Raw genomic sequence first — 21,459 nt, forward strand, 5'->3', positions numbered from 1 at the left:
CCCTGTCTGGTTCATCTCCTCCCCGAGACCCCTCTGCAAGGGTATCTCCAGTGGCCTACAAATGGGTTTGGGGTCTCCATTCCACACTCCCTCCCTCATTCACTATGATAAGATTTTTTGTTCTGATGATGCCTGATACCCGATCCCTTTGATACCTCGTGATTGTACAGGATGGTGTGCTTCTTCCATGTGGGCTTTGTTGCTTCTGAGCTAGATGGCCGCTTGTTTACCTTCAAGTCTTTAAGACCCCAGATGCTATATCTTTTGATAGCCGGGCACCATCAGCTTTCTCTGCCACATTTGCTTATGCACCCATTTGTCTTCAGCAATTGCATCATGGAGGTGAGCACACAATGTTAAGATTTTTTGTTCTGATGTTGCCTGATATCTGATCCCTTCAACACCTCATGATCTCACAGGCTGGTGTGCTTCTTCCATGTGGGCTTTGTTGCTTCTCAGCTAGATGGCCGCTTATTTATCTTCAAGCCTTTAAGACCCCAGATGCTATATCTTTTGATAGCCAGGCACCATCAGCTTTCTTCACCACATTTGCTTGTTCACCCACTTTGTCTTCAGCAGTTGTGTCAGGAAGGTGAGCATCATAGAATGCCAATTTAATAGAAGAAAATATTCTTGCATTGAGGGAGTACTTGAGTTAGGTCCAATGTCCTTCTGCTCCTTAATTCTAAACCTATAAATATATCCACATAGATCTATTCTCCATCCTCATATATAAATACATTTGCATATATACATGTCTTTATATAGACCTCTATAAATGCCCTTTGCCTCCCAGCTCTTTCCTCTATTTCCCTTTACTTTCCTTCTGTCCCCCTATCATGCTCAGTCCCCACCAGGGTTTCAGCAATTCCTCTTTGTTACATTACCCTTGATCATGCCCTACCAGGCTTCCCACCCCCTCTTCACCACCAATTTGGATCACTTGTTGTTCCCTTGTCCCTGGGTTTGTTAACACCACTACATTTTCTGCCCTACCTCCCCCTTTCCCATGTCCCCCGGAAGTGTCAGTCCATTGTTTTCTCTTCTAGAGTGTTCATTCAGCCTCTTATTTAGACAGAACTGCGGAGATAATAACATGCACAAAAACAAGACAGAGCAAAACCAAGCGACAATATACAACAAAACAACAACAAACCAATGACAAAAAAAATAACGAAACAAAACACAACAAGAAAGAAAAGCTTGTAGTTGTTTCAAGGATTGTTTGTTTGTTGGCCTTTAGGAGTGTTTTCCATTCCAGTCTGTTGGGGCACCACGCCCTGTCCCCAAAACCCACCTTCAGCATTCCCTGGGGACCTCACTGCTCCATTCCCTTGCTGTTCTGTTGCACTCCCTTAGTGTTTTGCCTTGTGTGGTGGGATCAAATAGGGTGAACTTCCCACACTGTGTCTCCCGTGTTGTCCCTTGTAGGGCTAGGAGTCAGTGAGGGGTGTCATGTTTCATACTGGGGCCGGCCATGTGGTCTTCTCTGTGGACTGGCTGCTCTAATTGGGATCAGGACTTATTTTTTCAATATCAGTTTTTTTAAAGTTCATATTACCTCTCAAAAAAGCTGAGTTCTGAGCAATTTTTTATGATACAGTGGGTTCTGTGTATTCCTTCCATATTTTTGCTCATAAAATCCTCCATTATTGCAACTTGAGGCTTGAATTATTTTAATTAGTTCTTTCAGTTTGAGAAACTCCAGGCATGTTCTTCCCTTTGGTTTTTATAACTCTAGGTCTTTGAACATTTTATTATATTACTTTACAATGTCTCCTTGAGCTACCCTTTAAAATCTCTACAGCTCTTCTCGTTTATAGTTTCTTCCTTTCCTTTTAGCTACTTTACATTAAAAAGCAAGTTTAAGAGTTCGTTCTAACATGCATTTTGGTTTTTCCTGCTTTGTTAATGACCATTTTGCTTTTTCATGTATGGCATTTGGTCTTAAGTCATTACTTGCAGAGCAGTGAAATACTTAATATGGTCCTTCTAACCATATTCCTCCGTTTTGTGATTGAGTGTAAACCCTAGCTTCTATGTTTGTGGTTGTGGTATAGTAAGTTGTCTATTATGTTAATGAAGTCGGATTATAATAGGATGCATCTTTAGCCTTCACTTTATTCGCCACCCGTTGTGTCCTTAGTGGTTTACATTCAATAAACAGGAGTGTTTGGCAAAGACCCTGCATCTGGCTCATCTTTGTTTGATCTCTGGTTCTTGGGGCTTTAGCAAGTAGCCTATTATCTGACCTGATTTGAAAACTTCTGCAGCCTTGTGAATCAATAGCCTGTCATGTGACCTACTGATTTGGGTTTATTACTCCCTGAAGAGAATCCTCTTGTATGACATTATAATACACGAATTTGGGACTTGCTAGCTGCCACAACTGCATGAGCCATTTCCTTGGTGGTTCATGAATTCTGACATGTTGCAGTGAATTACAGAACTTTAAGACACAAAGGTGGAGTCCTGATGGCATAGTTGGTTAGGCATTGGCCTGTTAACTTCAAGGTCAGCAGTTTTAAACCACCAATCATTCTGGGAGAAAGATGAGGTCTTTTATTCCTGTAAAGATTTGCAGTCTTCGTAACCCACAATGTTTCTACTTTGCTCTAGGGTTGAAATAAACTCAATGGAAGTGAGTTTTTGTTGTTGTTTGTTCTTTAAGTCAAAAGGGAAACCACTAACGTAGCAGCTGATGATGATGGAGTGGTGGAGCAGTTTGGGGAAACTGAACATTTGAGACAACTTTAACTTCCACTTAGCAGAGACCAGACTTGTGCTGATCCTTCTAAAAGAAATTATTATTCATTAGTATTCAATGTGTCAAATATTCTTGAAATTACCTCTAAATTAATGTTTTATTCTGGTTCTCTTGGATTTACTTTAATTTTATTCAGTGTCAACTTGAACTTGCATATGAGGGATTGATAGACTATTTCTCTCTCCCTGGTCTTGGTCTGATGGATAATATTCTTCATGGCCTCTTTCTACAGCTCTACAGCTGTAGAGCTATAGTTCCAATGAGGATACATATATAGTCACTATTTATGTTGTTGAAAAACATATCCACAATGACGAAGACCTTGGTCTTGCAACATTCCAACACACAATCTCCAGTGTGATTTCTATTGTCAAGACCAAATTTTTAGTTATTGATCCTTCTTTGCTTACAACTTTCTGCGTTTAAATAATAAGTAATTATCAATGCATTTTGATTCCATGCTTGACCAATTTCATACTATATAAGTTGGTTAAAAAAACTTCAATGTTTTTCTTTATCTTTGTCCACTAGCTTTTGGTACATAAATTCAAATAATCACATTGTTCTGCTTTCCTTGTCGTTAAATGGGAGTTATCCTATCACTGACATATCTTGAAATATTCTTTTTGACAATGAATGTGACACCACTCATCTTCAACTTGTCCTTTGGGCACAGTACAATTGCCCAATTCAAAATGGCATTACCAGTCCATTGTACCCTGTGAATGCCTAGGATATTGATATTTATGTGTTCCATAAGATTGTATCATGACTTTCAATTTCCCTAGATTTATACTTCACATGTTCCACATTCCAATGATTAAGGGATGTTTGCAGCTGTTTCTTCTCATTTTGAGGTGTGCCACAACAGCAAATGAAGGTCCGGGAAGCTTAGCTTCATATGTGTTGTAATGATCAACTCTAGAGGTAGCTCTTCCCCGATTGTATTTTGAGTGACTTCCAACCTGAGATGTCATCTTCTGGCACTTGACAATGTTTTGATGCTATTCGTTAGGTTTTCAGTGACCATTTTTATTTTTCAGAAGTACATTACCACATATTTATTCCTATCTATTGTAATCCAGTAACTCTACTGAAACCAGCCCACAATGAGCAACTGCTAGTACTTGAAATATTCATGGGACAGCTTTCAGCATCACAGCTACAGGAAAGCCACCATAATATGACAAACTGACATACAAGTGGTGTTATCAGAATAAGTGGGAGTGGACACTGGATAAATAAAATCAATAGATGTTCATGGTTTCTGGGGCTGTGGGAGCATGGAGGAGGAGTTCTTGGCTAGTCAGTCAAGGGATAAATTATTAATTTATTTACAATGGAGAAATATGCTTGGTTCATGAAGAAATATGCTTAGTTCAACTACCTGAGTAGTGTACTGCCCTCTGGTCAGTGAGTACAGCTATAAAGAATTCTAGTAGTATGAAATTAGCACACATGGATTTAGATGTTCCTAGGAAATATTTTCATCGTTATTATTATTTTTTTTTAATGTGCCCTAGGCATGAAACAGCTCTGGCCACGATCTAGGCATCAAGCTAGGATGAACAAAGGGCTGCCAGTCTGCTCTGCCCCTGACTGATATAAGAGCACCACCACTAATCAGGTGTCTCTTTGCCCATAGCCAGGGGATTCATCAAGTTATTAATGTCATTGTGAGGGAGAGAAAATCTCAAATACCAATGACTCACTAGAGAAGATAGAAATTAATTTAATTTATAGACAGAATCCACAAGTCGAATCTATGGTGGGTGAGTTGGCTTCAGTCATGTAGTGGTTACATGTTGGGCTGCTAACCTCAAGGTCAGCAGTTCAAAACCAGTTCTTCAACTCCTTACGAGAAAGATACAGCTTTCTACTTACATAGAGTTACAGTCTTGGAAATCCATTGGGGCAGTTCTATCCTGTCCTACAGAGTCGCTATGAGTTGGAATCAACTAGATCGCAGAGAGTGAGTGAATTTCTAACTTGTTGCATTACATGCAGATCCCTTGTCGTCCAATAGTGACATGTTCAAGTTGCAACCATCAAGTTCACAGTCTAGCCAGCTGTTGGTGGAAGGAGAGATGGGCACAAACCCCAACTTGAAAGCAATTTCCAGAAGTTTCTCCAAATATTATTGGCTAAAATTTAGTTACCTGGTTACACCTACCTGTAAAGGAAGCTGATGTATTCACTTTAGGAATAGCTATGAAGAGACAAGCAATCTTTTTGAACCCAAACACTCTCAAAAGGCAACCTTAACCATTAATCAATGAGGGGCATCAAGGTCAACTGGTATAAAATAATCCATAGACAAAGCCCTACATCTAACTTTGATGTGTAGCAACTGGCGTTGTAAAAGCTCGTGAGTGGTCATCGAAGGTGTAACTGTTGATTTCTTCCCATCTAGAGCAAAGAAGAGGAAAGAAAACCAAATATACATGGAAACATTTAGTCCAAAGAACTAATGGGCCACTCAAATTTTGGTCTCCATAACCATGAGACCAGAAAAAATAGATGGTTGAGTTTGTTATTTTCCTGACACATTACTATAGCTCTTTGTAGTTACACACATTATCAGACTTTAGAAGAAAAGTTTTATGGAAAGAAAACGATGGAGCAGTTTATGATTGACAGCAATAGGTGTAAGGACCAGCCTCCACAACTGAATGGGTTCTAAGGGGGTGGTTGTGTAATTGAAGGGTAAATTAAAGAAACAGCAGACAAGGCATGCAAGGGCTCACCTATTCCATGGAGACTGGCACCAGAGAGACAGCTAATGTTTTCTCCAACAGGCTTATGTAGTCTTGGGCTAGCAAGTCCCGCTAAGCACATACATAACATGAAGGGGATGTACTAGGGACATTCACATAATAGGAAGGGGAGGTACTAGAGGCATACACGTGACAGGAAGGCACTGTGTAACAAGGTGGACAGGTTCTAGAGTTAAGATGATGACTGAACCTTGGCTGTCCCTGAACTGGCTTGATATTTCTGAGCTCTTCTCCAGAGGAACCATCTATGAGCCTTATCAGATGGGTGTTGCCTGTGCCTAGGGTGGGACGGACAATAGGGTCTGATGGCTCTCAAGGGAGACAACCTTCAGGCAGATAACTTTCAGGTAGAGAACCTTTAAGGGTATAGTAAGCGACCATGTACTTGCAAAGACATTGTGGGAAATAACTTTAGTTAAGAGAACGTGACTGGGATTAATCTCTAGCTCCCAGACTCCTTAAATGTAAGGGTAGAGAATCTGTCCTCATACACTCTTTCCAGGTCTTAGTTTCCCACAAATAGGCAATTTGGTATTTCTGAATTATTAATGTTTCCAGGTATTTTCTTTTACTAGAGGCATACATGTGACAGGAAGACATGAAAACTTCTCATCTCTCTTATAAATGGGAACTTTTAACTAAATTAATACAGGAAACTCCAATAGGCAGAATTGTTTTAAATTGAGGCAATGTATCAATGTGCAGTGGGAAAAGGGAGAGTTGGGTATCTTCTACATTTCTGTAAATCTACAAGTGATCTAAAACAGTTTATTTAAAAAATGGAAATATTCTTGTTGGAAGTGGTAAAAACTAGGTCAAAGGCGTAAGATAACAAAGGACCTTGTAAACCATGATAAATTTAATTTTATTCTTTAAGGCAATGGCAAACTAGTGAACCGATTTAAGCAGGGGAGTAACATCGTCACGCTTTAGTTACCAAAGACCACCTGCAGAGAACTAATAGGAGCAACAGAGGCAGGATGCCGCCTGTAGTGATACTGCAATCGTCATTTCAGCAGGTAGTGTGTCTTGGACACGGGTAAAAGAAGCGATGATAGTTTTGAGGATTTTTTGGTAACGCGCCAAGATGATGTAGACTAGTAAACACGTCTGGGGTGAAAAAAAAATCAAGAATAACCTTCATATTCTGGTTTGATAAACAGAGTGTGGAATGTGGTACCATTTACCAAGAACTCTTTCTGGAAGAGCAAATTTTCAGGGAAATTTAATATTGATAATAGTGAACTAGGGGGCAATGAATATACAGATGTGCTTTGCACAATTGATGTATGTATGGATTGTGGTAAGAGTTGTATGAGCCCTAATAAAATGTTTAAAAAAAATAGTGAACTAGGTACAGGGACATATTGGAGATTCTGCTGGTTTGGTTCTAGACCATCTCAATAGATTGCAATAATGCAAATCATGCAAGTTATGTTTACTATTTTAGATTAAATTATGCAGGAGTCTTATAAAGAAATTGAAATATTATGAGAATTACTAAATTGTGATGGACATGAAGTGGGCTCAAGCTGTTGGAAATAATGCAGTGTAATAAAATGATGAAGTACAATAAAGTGAGGTACGTTTGTATTAATCGAGAGGACATAGCTAGCTGAGCAGTAGATCTATTTAAATCTGGAGCTCAGGAAATCTGGAATACATTAGGAGTCTGAAAGTTAGGAATTATTTGGTTAGTGGTTGGATACCGCATGTTTGCATCATTAGGGACTCCTAGTAATTTGGTTATCTGTTAACGTTGATCTTTTCTATTTCTTCTATCATGAGTTACCTAGTGAGTGTTTTATAGTCACGGATGGTTTGCAGTTACCAAGTCTCTTACAGTAACTAAGGCCATGGACTGGATGAACTTTCTCAGGAAGTCTATTGGGCAGGAAGGTTTGTCATAGGAAGGGCACTGATTCACTTGGGTTCTCAGAGTGTAAAGCTATAAAAATCAGCTATGGCATATACCTTGTACCTGTATATACCAAGAGATACCTTGCACATTGGCTTTCCTGGCCAATTTAGTTTACTGGCAGTGTACAAAAAGTAGAGAAGCTGAACATTAAGAAAGACAAGAATCTGGGCAGCTGAACGAATCTCAGTAACAGGAACTCATCCCTCTCATGTTAATGTCTTCTGTTCTCATATCACTCCCCTGAAGAGGTAAGTTCCTAGAGATTATTGGCCTAAATTAGGTGCCTGTCTACCTCCCCATCTCCCCAACCTAGAGTGTATGTTTTACTGAGATTGACAGTTTCACAGGCTCACAGGCCTGGAGCAGGAGTAGCTTCCAAAAGGCAATGTGAGAGGCTATTCTCAAAAAAAGGGATCAAATACACTGAATAGAGAAACACAGCTGTCCACCATATTCTGTCTGTAGTTGCTCAGCACATGCATTCTCCTGTAACATATTTTTTTAAATGCCCCCAGAAAGGTGAAAATCGAAAGACATATGGAAACCATTAGCCCAATGAACTAAAGTGCTATTAGATGATGCCTGGCTACCACTCCCAACTGCTCTGAAAGGGATGACATTAGAAAGTCCTTGAGAGAGTGGGAGAAACATGTGGGACAAAACCCCAAATCCTAAGAGACCAGCTTTACTGGTCAGATAGAGGTTGGTTGAAGCCCCATGCCTATGGCCCTCAGTCACTCTTCAGGTCTGGACCTGAACTCACTTGTGCTAGAGAAATTTTAGACAATTCAAGATTAAAAGGGAAGCATTTACCCAAGGACAAGGTATAGAGGGTTAGGAAAGGAGGAGGAATAGAAATAGGAAACATGGGAAGCGGGATGAGAAATGGCAATATTGAGAGGATCAGAATGGATGAGTGAGCAAAATGTGCCTGAATCGTGTTTAATGGTAAACGGACAGCCTGCTCTATAAACCTTCACTTTGGGTTGCTAACCGCAAGGTTGGCTATTTGAAAACCACTAGCCCAGTGGTTCTCAACCTTCCTAATGCCACGACCCTTTCATACAGTTCCTCATGGTATGGTGACCCCCCAAATCATTAAATTATTTTCGTTGCTACTTCATCACTGTCATTTGCTACTGTTATGAATCAGACGACCCCTGCCCCAAAGGGACTGCGACGTACAGGTTGAGAACCACTGCTGCTTTGTAGGAGCAAGATGAGCTTTCTACTCCTATAAAAAGTTAGTCTGGGAAACGCACAGGGGCAGTTTTCCTTTGTCATACAGGGTTGCTATGAGTCACTTGGCAACAGTAGAGAATTCACAATAAAAGTTAAAAAAATATATATATATATTTTAAATGCCTCCACCAAGCATACTCTAGAAAACAGGTAATCTCTTCCCCAAAGGTAGAAAATCTAAATACTATCTGGTTATTGCATCCGACATTTTCTAGTTAATCCCTCCTTGATAAATGAATCTAAGTGACCCCCACCATCACATCTCCGATACATGAGTGAGGGGATACCCAGCATCGTGGCTCCGATTCACTGGATTATGTTTCAGAGAATGTGATTGACAGGAGTGCTTAACGGAGCAAGAGAAAAAAGTGTAAACATTATTAAGGCAAGCCAAGCAATCTGGGTAGTGAATATCGAACCAATTTCTGCAGGTAGTCACGGGACTGCAGCTGGTATTTATCTTTTACTCATTCACTGTACATGGTTTTTTTTTTTTTCCTTTCCCCCAGCCGAGGTGTTTTCATTAATGTCATGAAACAAACCTTCATTCCTGAAATATTTGAGAGTTGGGATTCTCCAAGTCTTCCGTCTCCTCTCAGGAACCTCACTGCATAAATTAGGCTTTCCTGATTAAAGCTTTAGTTCTCACAAGAGAGCTTAGTAACACTGCAAATTCGGTCAGCAGTATAATTTTGCAAGGAGCCCTGCAGGCATAGTGGTCCTGAGTTGGGCGGAAATCTGCAAGGTTGGCAGTTCAAAAACACTGGCCTGCTCTAGGAAACAGTTCCAGTCTTGGAAACTCAGAGGGGGAGGTTTACCCTGTCCAGTAAGAGATGCTCTGAGTCCACAATGACTCCATATGGCAGTTTTAGTTTGGAAATTTTGCAATTTACAATATCAAACCTAGATCTAGTTTGGATTTAGGCAAAGAGACTCATTTATCTCGGGCACAGAAAGGTCTTGTTTTATTCTATGCCTATAGGCACATTTCTGGGTTTGGCCTTGTTCTCTCATTTTATAAATTCCCCAACACAACAGAAGTAGTCATTCCAACTAAGTGATTTTGATATTCATTATCCACTCCAAATTGTTCTATTGCAAGCAGTGATCTCATTATCCCCAAACTTTCCTTAATAGGCACATAGTTCCAAATGACAATAGTGGTCTATTAAGCAGCTGTTTTTCCATTAGGCGCCATGAATTGTCAGTTCACCCCTCTCCCCAGGACATAAGGTAGGTTTTTGTGGCCTTTAACTCAAAATCAGTATGATTAATCCCAGCTCGTCCATGTTGAGGGTCTGAACTAGTTAGGTATTTTCTGACACAATTGCATCTTTTGGTGGTAAGCAACAGAAACCCGTAAATAAAAAGCAACTTAGAAGTATCTATTGGAATCTATAAAATCAAAGGAAAATCTGGGCAGCCAACCTTGTGGAGAGGAATGGGGCACTTCGTTTGAGACACTACCATCAAACAGACTCCCTCCCAATCGGGGTCACTTTTTGAAGATTCTTATTCTTGCCAGGAGGGGAATTTTGACCGGACAAACTGATACCAAACCTTGGTTAGGGGATTTGAGGCCTGAGTACTTTATTCTATGGCTCCCCTAAACCATTAGTAGTACTTCTCTAAAAGAAAAGGAGGAATTGGTGGTTCAGTGGTAGACTTATTGTAAAGTATGATCTACAATCAATATTGGCAGCATTTTGTTCTGTTGTGGCCATGATCCAGAGGTTAATTTGATGGTAGCTAACATCACTAAAGAGTGACATTGAGCAGGCAAACATAATAAAAGTAGAATATAATCATAAATTGAGCTATTAGACACTTGCCAGAAATAGAAAGAATAAAAACTGTGGCATCTAAGAAAAGTATTTTAAGGTACTGGGGGTAGGGGGGTGCTGCTGAAGGCTCAGATAAAAGGAACATCCCCTGGATTTAGTAATAAAATGGTCACTATTGGCCTTGACTGCAGCGAAATGAGTAATTCAAAAATTGCAAAGAAAACATAAGCCTGGCCTCATCTATGCCTAGTGTGAGTTGTTGCTAGATTTCTCTGATCGACTGGATATAATCCGTTGGAGAACTGGAATAATCCTTGGTGGAACACTGGTTGAAACTGTAACTGATCATTCAAATATACTGACTTTTGAAAGAGCCAAATTCACAAATTGTAGATTTGAGCCCTTTCTCAAGTAAGTCTTAACAACCCACCAGTAATAAATGAACCTTTTGTTGTCATATAAGCGTGGGTACTTTTATTATTTGACTAAACAGGTACGTGTCAAAGTCAAACCCAAACTCAAGAGTCAATTCGGACTCACAATAACCCTCTATGACATAGTCGAAATTCTCCATGGCTATAAATCTTTATAGAAGGCAGCCAGCTAATGTTGAACTATTGGATCTTTCACTGCGCATTCCAACGAGTAACACATTATGACACCAGGGCGCCTCCTAAGGTCAGAGTTGATACTAAGCCAAATGTTAAGATTATAGTAAGATAGTGTAAAATATTCAAAATCAGACACATGATGCTGAAGTCTCCACTCCAAAGTCATAGGCTTTTCTATGCATTTGTACACATCCATATTTTTAATGGCTTAGTAGTAACATGTTCCTATCAGTGACTTGTCCAGTATATATTTCATTCACATTAATGGATAAGTACTTTCTATACGGCTAAATCCTATCTTTACTGATGGGAATTTAGGTTTCCTTCTATTTTTATTTTTCCTACCCTGGCTCTAATGGTTTCAATTGTATTTTCCAAAATAGTGTTGGCTTGGCTGAGTCATGATTCTCAGTGGTTTGGTATTTATGTAATCTCTGACTTACATAATGCAGGCATTCCTCATGAGGGTATTAGGGCAGGATGCAAAACCCTTATGTTAAGGGTACTTTCCTTGAGGTATAACCTGTACCTTTTATCTTAGAAGAGACAGAGAAGCAACCAGAGAATGAGGGACCTGGTTACCAAGAAAAGTTGTATGTGCCAGGGGAACTGATCCCTAGGCACATGTTGGAATTCAAGGAACCTAGAGATGTTGAAAGGGGGTAGACATTCCCCGAGCTGACAGAGAATGCCTTCTCCTTGCTGGTGCTCTAAACTTGGACTTATAGCCTCCTAAACGGAGAGAACTATTAAAGCCATACACTTGGTTTTACTTGTGTTACAGCAGCACTAGATAACTATGGCACATGTAATTAATTTGTAAACTTCTCTAGTAACAATATTGTCAGTTCTGGATTCAATTGATTTCCTGGGTTGGGAAAATTCAATGTGGCCATGGCTTCTACTTTAATACCTGGACCTGTCAAGTTTCAACACAGCAGACAGTGTATTACTTAGATTAAATGTCAAGTAATTGAGACCCAACTCAAAGTCACTTCAGCAAAAAAGAGAATTTATTGGTTCACATAACTGAAATGTCCAGGGGCTATACTAGCTTCAGGCACGGTTGGATCCAGGGGCATAAACAAATGTCATCAGGACTCAAGTCTTTCCATCTTTTGGCTGTTTTCCTCTGCACTGGCTTCTTCCATGTGGTGGGCCTACTGGTTCTAGCTTTTCATCCTGCAAAGCTTAGCAACCTCAGTAAAGAGCTGGTTTTCTCACACAGATCAGTTAAACTCGGGTTGACTAGCACTGGACCAACAAGAATCATATGGTCATTCTTGAACTGGGCTGGTGAACACTATGGTCAAGGAAATGGGCTGTGCTGATTGATCAGATCTGAATTTTATGTCTACATATGAAGACCTAGGTTGGATTAACCCATCTGAACCACCTATACTGAGAGAATGAAGAGGTGGTTCCAAGAAACATCAAGCTGTTGTTGCTAGCAAAAATAAACAAAACAACCCACCCCGTGTCCAAAATAGGGGCATGTATTGGAAAACTTTATGAAATTGAAATGGGAACAGCTGGCATTGCTTCTTCCTTGATCAAAATATGCTGAAAATACTGAGGGCTAAATGTTTCTGTCCTCAGTCTATACACTTGAAATAATAATGTTCAATAACATAATTTAGATCACAATAGAGCTTAAATATAAGGAAAATGCCATAGTCAGAATTATGACATCTCACCTTGTTGATGAATAGCTGAACTAGTCCCCCACTGGCAAATACTTCCGTGATAGTTGAGTCAGTAGAAACCCTTTCCTGCATCTTCCTTTAGGTCTTGCTAAATTTAATTGACTTTCTGAGAATACTGTGAACTGGACTCATCCCTTTATCATCAAAGAATGGACAGTGCTTTGACTCAGCTGTACTCCTTCCAAAGATAACAATTGCTGGAAATGATTAAATACATATAGGCATAGAGGCCTGTCGTCTAGTTTAAAAAAAAAAAGTCCTGGCCAAGGAATGTACAGCATAATCCTTTCTGCTGTGAACAGTCCTGGTACAATGAGGTACAGATTGCTTCTGCTCAAAATCATTGGTGGAATTAGGCACAAGATAGGCTGAGGCTGGTTGTATCTTATCAAAGGCAGCCAGTCTGATTGCAGCAATATATAAAAAAAGGCAGACAAGGGTTGAGTCAGGTAAATAGGAAAACGGTACCTTTAGCAGGGGCAGCCATACCAAGACAAGATGTGATCTAGAAGAGGCAGATTGATAAACCACCTCTGTGAATTAGTTTTTATCCTGGGTACTCTGGGTTAATCCATTGGGCTTACTCTGGATACAACACTCTGATCTTGAAGTCAGCTAGAACAGGTTTCATTTCCGGCTCCTCTAATTAAGAAGTCCCAGCTCAGGAGGCCATTTCATCTTAATCCAGACTTCAGGTTATTTAGACATCTATGCTACAAAAAGGAGTGGTAAGATTGGAAGAGTCAGGTTTGTCAAGGTTCACCGAATTTTCTTTGGTAATAAAGTGATCATCTTCTGTAACTTAGCCCATTTTGAAAATTATAAGCAAGTCAAGGCCTCAGACTGGCTCAATCTTGTTTTAAAACATTTAGATGACATCTGAGGCAAGGAGATAGTAGGCAATCTCCTGAGTTTGTCCTAGACTCTTTGTTTTTCCAACAAATTCTTATATACAATGCACATTTAGATATGACTCTTGAGCAGTTGGTCATCTTCACTTTAAAATCCCTCATTCTGACAGGATCAATGGGAATGACTGGCAGTGTAGATCAGATCTTCTAATGTAAAGTACAGGATTGAAAGCAGAGATCAAAAAGAGGGTATTTTGAAGTAGAAAAATCGAACTTGCAGATAATTCTTTACATACAATAGTGCACACAAGCAAACTAGATATTCTGATTTACAGGATAAGCAGTCTACAGCAACCACACCTAGGCCAGGTTTGTGAGACCTTCAGAACTTGGAGGATGATCTATAGCCTAGTCATGTAATAACAATTGGTCTACAGCATAAAAGATAGCAATACAAAGAAATTATACCCAACGGTGAGTCAATGTATCCATTACAGATGAGACTTAGCTGGATCTTAAATTTTTAGGAATGTGATATTTTTTATGTAACGTATCAGTCTTGGTTCATCATGATCTGGTGTTGGAGTTCATGAATTGAATCTTTACAGCTTAAGTTGTTTTGATGTCTGAGGGTATCTCATGACAAGGAATAAAAGTAGTCACTTGGAGTTAGGTGTCTATCAAGAGTAAAATGATAGTACTGAGAGAAGCGAGATTCTGAGGCATCCATGGAGACAGGGATCTGTGGTCTTACAACAAAGATGCAGCAGGAAACAAGTCTACTGGTAAAATCCTTTGTAGAGTTTTTTTTTTCAAGTCAATCTACTCCCAACAGATAGATGATGTGCAATATGACATGCTCAGCAAGGAGCTATTAGATCATGTCAAAGAGCAACTTTTGAGTATCTCCAACACATACAGCCGACGGGACCTGACAAAAAGAACCATCCTTACAAGGATTCCTCATTGGTTAGAACAGAACTTTTCAAAATGCCACATTTTAAGACCACATAGTAGAGAACAAAGATGTCTTCTCATTGGTCAGTCACTACATGTAGAGCTCAGTAGTCATAATAATTTGGAGCAGAGTAGTCAGATATGCCAGTCCTGAAAAACGGTTTTGGTTTTTCTTTCCCTAAGGTTATTTTGCTTCTTTACCACGGAAACAGTACTGAAGCGGAACAAAAACCAAGGATCAATGTCAATGTCCCTGATTTAAGACAAATAACCAGGGAGTAAGCCCCTTTTACATAATGTTGTTAGTCTCAAATGTCTTCACAGTTAATGGTTATCCCTTGCACACAAAGGAATATCGTGGCTCAAATGAGGCATCAGCTTCAACGATAACGGCTTGCTGCAAATTCAGGGATCCAAGCAGAGGTAAGACTTCAAAGTCACGTACTTCAAGTACCACTAGAACATCTGGTGTTCGTGACAGAAATTGGTTAAGGGGTTTTCGTCAGTGTAGAGTACGTACGAATCACTCAATGGCTATATCCAACCCCAGGAATCACTAGAAGTCCATCTGGTAGTGGAGAGCTGTTAATCAAGTCCGTTTGACATCACTTTCAGTGCACATGGATATTCTGGGGCAAAGGCATGCCTATCTTCTTGCATTTCTCTAAATTTGCAGTTAAGTATTCCAAAAATTGCTTAGCATCAACTAAAAATGTATGAGTGGAGGCATAGAAAAGATCAGAATGTCAAACAAGTCCAACATTAAATTGTTGTCTAGGGCAGTGATGTTTGAACTGTGTTCTGAAGAGCTTTAGGTGTTGACAGAAGTCCCCTTAGTGTCACCATGGTGAAAAGGAAGGTGCTTGTGGTGGGTTTCAGACACCCTAAACCCCGCTTCATCCAGTGCTGCTTCACTTTTACTTTGGGGTTCCGCAAAACTTTCATTCAAAGGGCTTCATGGCCACAAAGTCTTTGGAAAATCAATGATCAAAGAATAAGTTGTTCACAAAAGGCTGAAATACAAAAAAAGGTCACAGAAACCAGAAACTGTAAGCAAAGACAAGAAGGTGCTTTCCTATTAAATCCTTCCCTATGTGAGCAATTACAGGTTAACGGAGTTTAAGCTCGTTTGCTAGAAATTCTGATTTGCCTGGCTAGGACTTTTAAGTGAGGATCACAGGACATGACTATTAATTAAAACAGTAGTTTTTACTTTAGTGTACCACTACAAAACCCATTTCTTTGGAAATATTTCTAAGGAGTTAACAGTTGGACCAACACCTCAATGGCTCACAACTTCAAAATTCTAAGAAAATACATCATTCCCTTCCCCCCTTCTTTTCTAACAACCTGGCTCAACTGAGATGCAATTGCTTAAACAATGTTTATGGTGCAATTCTAATGGTAGAGAAGTATATTGCCAAAAGTGATAAAACTCACCCAGTTTGGGGGCAGAGTTACTTTTCCCCCATTTCCCTTCTGTATGCCCACAAATCTTCTAGAGGTTCCCTAACAGAAAATAAAGGCAATGGTCAAACGCAGGACTCTCAGAGAGTGAACACATCCTAATTCAACCAGGCGATGACAATGTGACAGAAAGGGAAGTTACAAAGATACTTGGCTGTTTCTGGGGCTTCCAGGAAGGGCTGATTATACCATTCTAGTTTTCCCATTCTTTAGAAGGAATGCATAAGTGTTCTGTGCTTGATTAAACAAAGTTTTATATCAAACATTTGAATAGGCCTCTTAGCTGTAAGCCTTTTGATATCTTTAATACACTAAACTGCAGAGTGGGTTGGGAAGTTGATAAGAGCGTTTTACTAGCTCATCAGACTCCAGAAGTGTCATACGTATAAATGTAGTCACAAAATGGCTGACTCATTGTTTAAATTTTAATTTGGGGAGAGAAGGACCATAGATAGACAAGATCTTGGTGTTTAATTAGGCCAGTCTAAGGAAAACTATGGAGACTTTTGTGTCCGTGTGAAAGAGCTTTGTGTTTCAATCTAGGTTGGATTGTCACATGAACATGTGCCGTTGACTGACAACCTATCATGGAGAGGGAGTCTGCTAACAAAACTCGGGGATACTGCCGTGGGATTTTGGTCTGCCAGCAGCCATTTATGATACTTTGCCTGACTTGAGGGTACCAGATCAGCTCTGTAACTTAGAAACTTTAATCTTTTAAATCTCCACTTCCCACTTACAAAACGGGATATTTAGATAACTGAGACAAATGTATGCAAAAGTGCCTTGGTATGGTAAAGTGCTATATAAATATAAAGTATTGCCATATAGATTCTACCTTGATATATCAAGAGGTCTTTTCTGGATCTGATTGGAGCTCTGTGAGATGTTGTTACATAAAGGGATTCCTTGGTAGAATTTCTTACTTTTGTGTGAAAACTCTGGTTCCTGAGTAATCCCATAGAAGATGCTATGAAAAGTTCTGTATCTTTGTTTTGATCCCAATGGGTCAGAATATCTGCTTTGTCATTCAGTAGCCTACTGCAGGTTTGAAGTAGAAAAAGGGCCGCGTGAACTTGATGGGCTCCTAGACCTGACCCTTACTCATTAAGAGGTTGTGTGGGTGTGGTCCAATGATGTTCTCAGAGATGTGGCCATTCTTCAGACAGCGCAGGTAACGAAGATTACCCAGGTCCAAATTTAATTGTGTCTCTGAAGGCTTCTACTGAAGAAACAAGACATTTGTGACACTAACGGAGCCTTTGCTGTATATTTGGCTTGAGGATTCTGACATCACGAATCTGGGTAGAGCTGGACAGGAGTGGAAGAAAAGGCCACGTGATAGCTGAATGCGTCTTGGGTCACAGTGGTCCCACTGGAATCATGCCTTCATCAGTAGTAAGGTGGTAGGAGAATCACCATGGGCAAAAATCCAGGTACCAGTTCTGCAGACTGATGGACCAGTACCAAGAAGGTGGTCAGAAGGTCCAGGTGAGCACAGCAATCAGGAGGCACAGGACTAGAAAGGGCAGGGACAAAGCAGGTAAAATAACAAATGCATGGAATTATAAACATAGGCTATTAGCTGCCTAATGGGTACAAATTCTCAACAAGTCTTAGCGGCTGAAAAATGATAAACCAAAAAAAGAGCAAACAAACAAGCAATTCAACCTCGTGAACAATCTTTGATAAGCAGAACTGAAAGAGTTCTCTGGCAATGACTGTTTTCTGACTCCTGTCTCAGAGAAGCCACAAACAGGTAACTGCCCCAAGCATCACAATTTGGGGATGCCATTTGATTTTACTCAGGGCCCTCCCTGGGCAGTAACTAGTGTAGGAGAAAAGAAATAGCTCCACAGGCAGCACAAGAACTAAGTTCACAGATCAACAACAAAGCCACAGAAATACTACTGCCCTTTTCTGTTCCAATGCCGCCCTCCAGTTGTCTAGTGACTGTGTCCTCTTAAAAGCTGCCCTTTTGACTAGGATATCGAGCAGCCAATATTAAGGGCTCAAGTAGAAGGCAAATGTTTTGAGAATGATGATGGCAACAAATGTACAAATGTGCTTGACACAATGGATGGATGTATGGATTGTGGTAAGAATTGTACGAGCCCCCAATAAAATGATTTTTTAAAAAGCTGCCCTTTTAACTTTCTCTTTAGGGCTGGGGGGGGGGGTTCTCTAGACCTTTTCAAGTATTGACTGAAAACATTACAATAAATAAAGAAAACAAGGCCCATATCCAGTGACTTTTCTTCTATTACAATAAATTCTAGACAACACACAGAGATTAAGCAAACACTTACTGAGTGCTTATTCTGAAATCGCCTGCTCTCTAAACTCCTCCTTTCTAATAAAAGCTTCATCATGGGTGGTGGTGTGTGTGGGCAAAGATGCATCAGTCAAGGTCTTTGATTTCAAGGGGTTTGCTATCTGGAAAGAGAGCAGATGCATGCAAATAACTATTTTACATGGTATCATAATAGACAGATTAAAAATATACATTAATATATGATAAAACAAAGATTCTTTCTGGTTGAAAGTTGAGTCATGGAAGAGGGTTTCTGCGTTGGACACTGAAGAAATGGCAGTTTTGACAGGGGAAGAATCAGAGAAAGTAATTCCAGGGAGAAAAGAGGGCAGAAGCGAAAGTGAGAGATGGTCAATAAAAGGCATTTTGGAAAATGGCAAGTACCGTAGTTCACTTTAGATGGAGTGTTGTCAGAGTATACACCGAGGGTCTGGATATAAAATCAGGTCTTCTAATTCCCAGTAACAGTGTTCATGGTAGTACTTGCTCAATCATTGCTTTTTTCCACAACAAAGTCAAGAGTCCCAACATTCAAAGATACAAACGCCTAGCTCGAGAGTTCTTGTCTCATCCTGATCAACTCTCCCGTGTCCCAGGTCCAGTTCTTGGAAATCGGGATTCCATCTGTGACAGCATCAGAGGAAATTTGCTCCAGCTTGTGAAACCCTTTGATCCTTCATCTCACATTTTGTCACAGAATTTCAAGTTCCAGTTGTTGTTTTTTCCTTTTTCCTGAAGAAAGCATCTTATCACCACAGTCTTAAGATTCTTTTGAGGTACATCCAGATTCAATTACAAAAGAGCTAAAAGATCAACATATTCCCCTCTCCCCCCCCCCCCCCCCGCACCTCAAAAAACGTCATTTCTCTGGAAGGGAGAACATTTTGTCTCTGCCCTTTAGGTAGAGTCTAGTCAATAGATTTGTTCCCCCCCACCCAAATTTGTAAGAAATACCAAGACTAGCTAACAGCCAGTCAAAATACACATAAGCTTGTTTCTGTTCATTTGCTTAGAGCTGTACTACTGGTAAGCACCACTCCACAATATGAAAATGCTTGAAATTAAACTGCTCAAACATTTCTATAGTGTTTGATAATGGTCTGGAATTTGATCGAAGCAGCTAACAATTAACAAGGAAGCAAAAAAACTGGCGTTTTGGCCATTCTAGTATCATACTTTCAAGCAATTAAATACAAGGCAGCCCAGGAAAACTCCAGCTTTGAATCACTTCCCAATTTCCAATTTGGAGGTGCAGCAGTCCTACCAACTCAACATTTCAAAGCATGTTAACTTTCAATTAGTACAGGAAAATAAACAAAAAAACCCAAACACACTCAGGAATTCCAGGCTGGGTTTACACTGTTCCAGGGAGCTGCTTGCTAAAAATCCACGCGCATGGCTAATTAGCTAGGTTTAGCAGCACCATTTAATCCCCTATTAACCACAGACTAGAGAGAAGAGTTAAATAGGTGTTAAGTACATGGATGGCCACCACAGTTGTGGAAAATGGTCAATGAAACAGCCTGGCACCAGTATAAGCAGCAAAAAAGCACAGGTGCGCTGGGTCAAAAATTAAATAGGCTCTGCACCCACTTCGTCTGAGCTGCTTTGTATCAGGTGCCTTTGTACCATTAGGCATCAGCCACCCTTCACTTCAGGCACCGTGAGGTCAAAGAAAAGGATTCAACAAAAGCCAAGCAAGTGAGTTTTGTTACCCTATGTATCTGTTATGCATATGAACAGCTCACATATCCCAGGGACTCAGGGGCTTCAAACAGGAAGTGTAATGTCCCAAATGACATTTAGGCCTCAGTTTCCTCCTGTGGCATAAAGGAATTGTCGCTCTTAACCCTTAATGGGTCACAGCCTCCTGTGGAAACTTGACTAGACAAGGATTCTCACTCCCTCCCCCACCCCCCAAATCTTCATTCTCACCCATTTCTGCATACAATTTCAGGGAGTGTGGTGATCTCCAACACCACTCCAAGGTTCTCAGGTTTAAAACAAAAAACAAAAACAAAACAAACAAAAAAACCCAAGAATCGGGCTATTACTAAGTTTTCTTACAACTCAAAAAGCTTTACAAAGAATAGTCATCGTTGACGGATAAGGACGCTTTATAGTCTACAAAGCGCTTTCAATCCCACAAACATTGGCAGGCAGAGGAGGAAACTGAGGCGCAAATTACTGAGTGACTTGCCTAAGGTCTCTCGGCCAGCTGGGGGCTAGGCCCGGAAGCCCAGCTCTTCCGACTCCGGGTCCCGTCTCCCCACCCCGGAGCTGCCGCCAGAGCTCGCGCCCCTCACTACGGTGGCATGAGGAGGAAAAGGCAAAGCAGAAAGCCCACCACCAACCATCCCCCGGCTTCCTCCTGTCCCCCCAACTGGGTCCTTGCAGCCCCCGAGGGGTGGCGCCAGGCCTCCAGGCCGGCCCCAGCCACCCCCGCCTCCCCGGCCGCGCCAAATCCCGCCGCCGCCGCCGCCTCCCCGGGAGCGGGGCGGAGCAGCTGCCCGCCGCCGCCGCCGACCACCCGGACGACTCCTCGTCGAATCGCAAACGCATAGGCCGCCGCCCGAGTTCTGCGGACGAGAAGAAAGACGCGGCGCGAGCGCCAACGGCCACCGGGCGCGCGCCGCGGCGGCCGGGCCTGCGCCCCCAGCGCTGGATGCCAGAGCAGGAGGAAGAGCCGCCAACCGATCGCTCGATCGACCGCGCGCCCGCTCCTTCGCCCTACCAGACCGGGGAGGGGGGGAGGGCGCGCCAGGGCTTCTTCAAGTTAGGGGCCTGACTCCCCGGCGAAGAGACAAGATGGCTCCTCCGGTCCGCGCCGCAGCTACCGTCCCGGCTGCGTCGCACGGCCCGCCCCCGGTACTGTTCCTTTAAATGGCGGAGAGGGTCAGGAAAGCAGGAAGACAGGGGCCAGCTTTCACGTGATAGGGGCGGGCTCCGCCATCAAGATCCGGTCAGGTGGGAGCCAGAGGCCCGCCAATGAGAAGGCAGCATGTCAAGGCGGGGGCGGGAGCAGCTGCGGCTCGCTGATTGGCCGGCTGAGCGGCGGAGGC

The 21,459-nt window shown here is 41.4% G+C and overlaps 1 long non-coding RNA gene and 1 other non-coding gene across 2 annotated transcripts; both read right to left on the minus strand.

Moving 5' to 3' along the window:
* Positions 1-4,277: 4,277 nt before the first annotated feature.
* On the minus strand, positions 4,278-4,421 carry LOC142430108 (small nucleolar RNA SNORA48). The gene has a single exon (XR_012780580.1). It is a non-coding gene; the product is annotated as a small nucleolar RNA SNORA48 (small nucleolar RNA).
* Positions 4,422-12,087: 7,666 nt separating this feature from the next.
* On the minus strand, positions 12,088-19,232 carry LOC142429920 (uncharacterized). The gene is made up of 5 exons (XR_012780440.1): positions 18,782-19,232; positions 18,393-18,519; positions 16,922-17,602; positions 16,057-16,125; positions 12,088-15,629 (listed from the first exon to the last, which is right to left on the minus strand). It is a non-coding gene; the product is annotated as an uncharacterized LOC142429920 (long non-coding RNA).
* Between the last annotated feature and the right edge of the window lie 2,227 nt (positions 19,233-21,459).

This window comes from Tenrec ecaudatus, chromosome 16 (genome assembly GCF_050624435.1).
Source record: "Tenrec ecaudatus isolate mTenEca1 chromosome 16, mTenEca1.hap1, whole genome shotgun sequence".
Lineage (NCBI taxonomy): Eukaryota > Metazoa > Chordata > Mammalia > Afrosoricida > Tenrecidae > Tenrec > Tenrec ecaudatus.